Consider the following 6,971-nt stretch of genomic DNA (forward strand, 5'->3'; position numbering starts at 1 on the left):
TATTGGTCTAGTGTGATGAAGGCCACAGGCCATGTCTGAGCAGGTGGTCACAGGAGCAAACAGAGTATCCGAGTGTAGCGCAAGGGTCAAAGCCAGGGTATCAGTCCAAGGGTGGTCAGCCAAAGCAAGGGTGACTGTGTGCCGGACTGGCTCTTCTATATCAAATATCTCAGACATAAACTCCTGATTTTCATGGGTCCAGTCTTTTATTCCTAGTGCCTGCAAGTAATGCCTCACCTGTAGGTAAGAAAATAATGTTTATGATCTAGATCAAATTTGGTAAATAAGTCTTGAAAAGATTTTAATTGTCCTTTTTCATCTGCCAACTGTGCTATCATTCGCAGACCTCACACAGCCCAAGTATCAAATATTCTATTTTGTGCCCCTGGCAGAAAATGTGCATTGCCTAAAAACGGCAAAAATTGAGAAATGGAGAATTTCAAGCTCAAAGATTAACACATATATTGCAAGGTATGAACTAACAGTACAACAAAACTACTATGTCTAATATTTGCAGGCATTACTGCCAAAGAGGCAGGTAAAACAATCCCTGGGCTCAACGGAGCAAGAAATTTCCTCTCCAAAGCAATGAGTGTATATAATTGCATATTCAAGAGCCAATCCACCACATGATGCATGTTACAGGCAACATTAAATCACTTTAAATCCGCTAATCCTAAACTCCTAACATCCCTAGCAAGATTCTTGGTTTTCCATTTTTTCACAGATATCCTCTCAACAATTTATCAAATTATCTCAAATCTTTTTTCATGAAATAATATGGTAATGTTTGAAAAAAACATAGCCGTTTGGGTAGAATGATCATGAATAGTAAAATTTAAAAGGGAGAACAGGTTTAGGATGTAATAGCATAGTCAGCTAGAGATGCCAAGGGCAGCCGGAATGCTTATAAGGTGAGTCTGCTAGATTCCAACTAGAGCCAACACAGGGCTTCTGCCTGCATTGGCCACCTTCCCCTTAGGTTGAATCCTTAGGTGTTGGTAACTGGAAGAACTTAAACAAGAGGGCTTGAATTAGGTCCAAGCAGGAACACTCAGGTGGATATTGGAACTTGGGAAGACGAGAAGAAACAAATCCAAAGAGGCAATGAAGCAAGGAAGAAACTGGAATCTATGTAGTGGGATGAATGATGGAACAATAAGGCTGGATAATGAGAACCAAGCTCTAGCAATCTGCTGACTGGAAGCTTGGTAATATATATATATATCCGGACAGGAACAAGATGGCCGCCTGTTGGAAGCATGAGCCATAGAGCAGAAAGGACTAACCAGAAAGTCCCAGGAACTCATAACAGCCCCTGCTGATGGGAAGCCAAAACTACCTATTAGACCTCACAGTAACCCTCTTTCAGGGATGGCTTCTTGCCATCATTTAGGCTGTCTTGAAACAAAGTGCATGAAGATATTGTCAACCCAAGACCTTCCCTCATACCCATAGCTACTACTACTAATAAAAAAGTATCCAACAAGATACTTGAAATGGCCGAATTTTCAGCATGCATCTAAAAGTCAATAAATTTCCTGCCAGATGATTCTCTCTTAGTTGCATATTACTTAACTGGGGAATAACACAAGAAAACAACTATATCCATACTTTTCCTGTGCTAGTACTCTTTGGAGGAGGCATTTCTAGCCCAGTGTTTCCCAACTTTTTCAAGCCCAAGGCACAGCCGCCTCCACAGGGCAGGCAATGCGAACATAGAGAGGACTCATGGTCAAAAAAGCTAAGGAAGCAAAAGTGCCAAATTTTAAAACAAAGGGAGAAAGAGGGCAGACCCACACATGAACTCATCACGATGGACCGCCTCCCTGTATTTACAAGTACAGGAGAAGGGAGAAGTTGCTGTTATGTGGGCAACCGGCTCAGTTACTTACCTTGGCGGCCACATATGACTACCAAAGCTCCTTCACTGCTGCTGTTCCCAACACTCAGAGTGAGTCACATTCAGTGTTCATTCATCCTGGGGAAAATAGGCTGGAACAACGCAAAGGGGGAGAATGAGGTGGTGTTGTGTGTACACAAAATGAGGCCTGGCTATCCATACCCTGTATGCTGCCCATTAATTACCACACTCCAGGGTTCATGCTGTCGCTAGGAAGAGGAGGCATACACGATTACATATCTTCTCAGAAAAAAGCTCCCACTTGTTTAAGAACTACCTGAGGAGACTCTTGTTGCTGTGAGATGCTAAGAACAGAGCCCAGGTGCTGGTCTGTATCTGAGCATCAGGCAGTGGTGATTTTTTCATGGCACATCAGATCAGACCTGAAGGCACAATGGTTGGGAAACATTGCTCAAGGAGGTAGGGTTTGCATTTGTTTTCTAATAAACTGAAAAATCTCGTTTTATTTCATTAGAAACTGAAATGAAAAGAAAAAAATAAGAATATTTGTTGGGATTTTGTTTTGGAATAACAATGCTGCTGCCAATCCCTCCTCTCCTAGCACACAGAAATTAAAAACCAAAACGACTCCCTCCCAATCTCTTGACCTGACGTAGCTTACCCCATCTGTGGGGTTCTAGTAGTCCAGATGGGACTGGAGCGATTTCCAGTCATTTTCAAAATGGCCCCAGTTGGAACATAGTGAGGCAGGAGCAACTGGGGATCACTCCTACTCCATTTCCACTGCCGGAACCCCAAGGATGGGGTAAGCTATGTTGAGAGGGATAATTCAATTTTTTTAAAGGGGGACGGGGAGCTTGGCGGTGGAGGCTGCAGTTTAATTTCTGCGATGAGGGGGAGGGTTTGTAGAGGATTGGGGGGGGGGAACCTAGCCCCTCTTTTCCTTTTAATTTGTTTTATTTTCTAGGTTATCTGTCCCTTTGATGTTTATTTAATTCGAAAAAAATTAGACTAACAAATAAACACCAAGAGGCCAATATTCAGTGGGCCATTTAGTTGAGAAGTTATCTGCCTAAAGATAGCAGATAACTTGTTCCCTATATTCAACTGGATAAATGTCCTGCTTACAGTTATCTGACTACAAGTAGCTGGATATCTTAAAAACCTAACTAGTTATGCTTGAATATAGCTGGTTAGGTTTCTAAGTTATCTGTCCTTCTGTGGCCAGATAACTTACTACTTATCCAGATATCTTTAAAAGGTCTACAAGTAAGAAGCACTGGGAAACTTGGACAACAACTGACGTACAGGGCCCTGAGGCCCGATTTCTTCCCACTCCTATCATCAGTTTTTACAGAGGCCATAGCGTCCTTGCACTCTTCACCTCACATCATTTTGATTTAATCAACCTTTGCCCGCTGCAGACCTTCTCCACCAAGTTGCAATGATGCCCACCACACCACCACCCTATCCCCTCCGAACCCTTAAAAGCCCTATCGGGAGCAAAGTCCAGCACAGTCTCTAGCATTGGAAGCATAAACTGAGTGTAGTTTATGCTTTCAGAGCAGCTTTGTCGGTGGCTGGGAGTGGGTCCGAGGGGGTTAGTTAATGAAGATGGTGGGGGAGGGGGAAGGTCCATAGCGGGCAAAGGTTGAATATATAAAGGTGACGTGTGGTGGAGAGTGTTAGACTGCTATGGCCTCTGTAAAAATTGATGATGGGGATGGGAGGAAATCAGGCCACAGGGCCCTGTACTTCAATTGTTGTCCAAGTTTCTCAGCGCTACTTACCCGTATATATTTTTTAAAGATATCTGGATAAGTAGCATGTTATCCAGCCATACAAGGCCAGATAACTTTAGCTACTGGATATATGCGATGTTCGGCTAAATTAGCCAGCTAACTCAGCCCCTCCCTGGAACGCCCTCGAAACGCCCCTTTTATATCCGGCTAAATTATAGCTGGATAAGTAGCTGAATATTCCTAATTTTCCATTTAGACAGATAACTTTTGAGTTATCTGTCTAATTGGCTTTTGAATATGGATGTCCAAATGAAATGAAACCCAAATAAACAAAATTAAATGTTTTTTGCACACACATTCCTACTAGGAGGCCTTCAGTCGGAGAATTCAGTAATTGGTGTGGGACATACTTTATAAATGTTTTAATTAAATTCTGCAGGCCCAAACTTGTGCAAATTTAATAGCACTGGAAAAAAATGAGGTTTCTCAATTTACGTCCTGTAAGTAGGCAGGCTGCTGCACTTTGGACTCCCTTAAGTTTTCTTAATCTTTTCTTTGGCAAGACCAGGTAAAGCAAAATGCAGTAATGCAATCATGCTATGGCAATGTTGCGTGAATAATAGCCACAAAATGTTTTTGGTCAAAAAAGGTGTGCAATTGGTGATATTACCTAACATGAAAATGACAATTCTGCAGCACTGATGCAATATGTGGCTCCATCATCAGACCAGAGTTAATTTTGATCCCCAGACTTGGTCCCACATAGTAAACGTATGGCCTTCCAATGCAAAGACAGAGCTAAGGTAATTCATCTCAGTTTTCATTATGTACCTATAGAGCCTCTGTCTTTGATGGGTTAATCTGAGCTTGTTCAAAAGCATCCAGTTCAATACTTCAGTCAAGCATTGATTCAGTCTACGAAGAACCTCCTTGCAGTTGGGGCTTGGAGGGGAATATAGGTGATACCATCAGCAAAGAAATATATATATATATATATATATATACTGTATTCTGTTTAAGATAAGAGGACAGTGACTTTAAGGCCCCTCTCTTGCCATCACTTCCGAAAAACATTTAATCCAAAGTTCATGATCAACGGTATAGAGCCAAATGCATTAGTGCAGGGGTAGGGAACCTATGGCTCGCGAGCCAGATGTGGCTCTTTTGATGGCTGCATCTGGCTCGCAGACAAATCTTTAATAAAAAAGTAAAAATCTTAACAAAACCCCCCACCCTCCTGACACTCCCCCAAAACCTCCAAAATTAATTTACTACAACCCCCCACCCTCCTGAACCCCCCCCCCCCAAGACCTGCCAAAAGTCCCTGGAGGTCCAGCGGGGGTCCAGGAGCGGTCCGGGAGCAATCTCCTGGACTTGGGCTGTCGGCTGCCAGTAGTCAAAATGGCACCGACGGCCCTTTGCACTCACTATGTCACTGGGGTCGACCAATGGCGGCGATAGCCCCTGTGACATAGTAAGAGCAAAGGGCTGTCGGCTGCCAGTAATCAAAATGGCGTCGACAGCCCTTTGCCCTCACTATGTCACAGGGGCTACCGCCGCCATTGGTCGACCCCAGTGACATAGTGAGGGCAAAGGGCCGTCGGTGCCATTTTGACTACTGGCAGCCGACAGCCCACGTCCAGGAGATCGCTCCCAGACCGCTCCTGGACCCCCACTGGACCACCATGGACTTTTGGCAGTCTTGGGGAGAGGGGTTAGGAGTTGTAGTAAATTAATTTTGGAGGTCTTGGGGGGTGTCAAGAGGGTGGGGGTTTTTGTTAGATTTTTACTTTTTTATTAAAGATTTGTCTGTGAGCCCTGGACCCCTGCTGGACAACCAGGGACTTTTGGCAGGTCTTGGGGGGGTCAGGAGGGTGGGGGGTTGTAGTAAATTAATTTGGCAGGTCTTGGGGGGGCATCAGGAGAGTAGGGGGTTGTAGTAAATTAATTTGGTAGGTCTTGTATGGCTCTCACGGAATTACATTTTAAAATATGTGGCGTTCATGGCTCTCTCAGCCATAAAGGTTCCCGACCCCTGCATTAGTGTGTCAATACTGTGTCCAAACCCTATCCAGTACCAGCCATGGATCATCTACAACAGAGACCAAAACTTACTCATTGCTATGATGGTGCCTAAAGCCAGCTTGGTAATCAACTAGAATACTGGCCTCTTCATAAATTCTTGAAGTTGGATCAATACAGCTTTCTCAAAAGCTTTTACAAGAAATGGAGGGTTAGACACAAGGCAATAGGTTTGCAGTTCTGCTCCATCTATTGTTTTATCAGCAGTGATTTAATTACTGCTTTCTTCAGAGAATGAAACCAATGACCTGTTCTCAACAAGGCACTGATCAGTGTAATGACTCCAAACAAAGAAGACAGGAGTAACGTGGCACCTTATATATCAACTAATTTATTAAAGCATGAACTTTCGAGGACAGAATCCACTTCCCTCCCCACCATGGCTATCAGGGGTGCTGATTATCCCAGTTACAGTCCTGCATATAAAGACTGTAAGGTCCATCTGTTCTCTCCATTTGCCCTTCCTGTTGCTGTACTGAAGTGGTTATCCTATCTCCAGCACTTCACTTCTCTCTAATTATCTTCTGAGTTTATACTACATTGGTTTTTATTCTGAAGCTGTTTTTGCCACACCATTGCCCCTGGGTGGCTGAATCATTTATCTACCACCTTTGTTATGAAAAAAATATTTCCTTATGTTGCTGCTCTTTCTACCCACTTGGAGTGCTTCAAATCATGACTTTCCTGTTTTAGAGTATCATTTCTCCTGAAAAACCCTTGAGATTGTCTCTACCATGTCTCCTCGACCCTCTTTCCTCTAGGATATGGCCACAGAGCACTCTGGGGTCCCTTCCAAACTGGTGGGCACCTGTAAAGGCCAAGCTTGTGGAAAATGGCAGTCTTTATTTGTGAAGAGATCTAGTGACACCTAGTGGCTAAGTGAGCACACTGACATGTTCTTTGAAGAAAGGAAACGTGATTTCCACTCAGCCTTTCAATGCAAGAAGCAGTGGAAGGAGAGGGAGGGCAGGGGAAAGTGGTAAAGATAAACAAACAGTTATTACTTTTTTTTTTGCAGTAGGTTAGCACTTCTTAAAACTTTATTGTTATACGCTAATATACAATTTCAAGCAGACAGTTTTATAAGGAGATAATGTGTGTAACCCTTACTTGCTGTTTGCATTGGTGCAGGGACACAGAGGGTTCTTGGGGTCATTATCTAAACTCCAATCTCTCTCATGCACAAGTCTCTATTACCCCAGGGCTGGTTTATTTTACCTAGGAGAGGTATATGTTCTCTTTCTCCTCTGAGGATGGGAGTGCTATTAACTACACAGGAGGCT

Source organism: Rhinatrema bivittatum, chromosome 1, assembly GCF_901001135.1.
Source record: "Rhinatrema bivittatum chromosome 1, aRhiBiv1.1, whole genome shotgun sequence".
NCBI lineage: Eukaryota > Metazoa > Chordata > Amphibia > Gymnophiona > Rhinatrematidae > Rhinatrema > Rhinatrema bivittatum.